Source organism: Sinocyclocheilus grahami, unplaced genomic scaffold (assembly GCF_001515645.1).
Source record: "Sinocyclocheilus grahami isolate Dianchi unplaced genomic scaffold, SAMN03320097.WGS_v1.1 scaffold298.1, whole genome shotgun sequence".
NCBI lineage: Eukaryota > Metazoa > Chordata > Actinopteri > Cypriniformes > Cyprinidae > Sinocyclocheilus > Sinocyclocheilus grahami.
This window is the reverse complement of record NW_015505477.1, coordinates 416,533-417,780: the sequence shown is the minus strand read 5'-3', so window position 1 is coordinate 417,780 and position 1,248 is coordinate 416,533.

Here is a 1,248-nt window from a genome sequence, read left to right as displayed (position 1 = left end):
ATCCCAATTCGTCAGTCACTGACGTAACGTTGAACGTGACTGACTGAATGGGAACTACAAATCACTAAAATAAATAGTTCAACCAGAAATGATCACATACTCACCCGTATGTTGTTCCAAACCTGTATGACTTTCTTACGTCCAAAACAACACTGAACCCCTTTGACTTTCACTGTATGGAGACAGAAAAAACAAACACATTTTTTTTGTCTATCTTCTTCTGTTTTCCTCAGAAGAAAAAAATTCATACAGGTTTGGAACAACACAAGGATGAGTAAATTATGACAGAACTTTCTATTATTGGGTGAACTATCCCTTTAAGATTCACAACTGCAACAACATGTAGGTTGTGTGTTTCACAATGATCCTGACAGACAGCTGAGAGTAAAGACTCCTTAGACATGTGTTTGATTATGTGATTTTTGATCTAGCAAAGAGATAAAACCAGTAAAACTCACCATATTTCATTCGAGAAACTAGAAGAAAAGTTGTAGCTTTCGTTTATGATATGATCTGATAAGTCTCCAGCAGTTTCACTTCCTCAGTCTGTAAATATTAGCCAATGTACGATTAGAGAAGCAGAACAGTGTCTAACTTGCTTGCTTAGATGACCAATCTAAAAGTTATTAAAGTCGTTACACACACTTACTGTAATCACACAAAGTCAGACATATATTTGAAACCTTGATCATAATAAATTATTATTTTTAACAAACACTTTCAGAATGTTCAGAATGGTACAAACACTTTCAGAATGGCATTGGTCTCCTCAAATCTATCCAATTCATATAAACGTTAATTGTAATTAAACGTTTATGACTAAACATTTGTTTGGAATCTGACGCTATCAAAAAAGAAAGATTAATATACTCAATTAACTATTATTTTATTGTAGCACATAGGCTTATAATTTGTGTGCTATAGTAAAATATTTTTTTTATTACATATAGCCTATCTTACTATTTTACTCTCATGTTACTGTCTATTTACTTTCAGACATACTTTTTTCTAATTACGAGTTATAATTAGAAAAAAAATTATGAGAATAAATAGAGAGCATGCATTTATTGTGTGCATAATAGGCTACCATAACAACCATGAATTCCCGAAGGGTGAGAGTTTAATATTTTATAAGGTTGAGTAAACGTTCCTGACAACATTCTGCACAACTTCTCCATCAGTTTGCTGTTGCTGTTGCTGTTATCGTACAGCAGATAGCGCCATGGTAAAGGCCACGAGCTCAGTTCC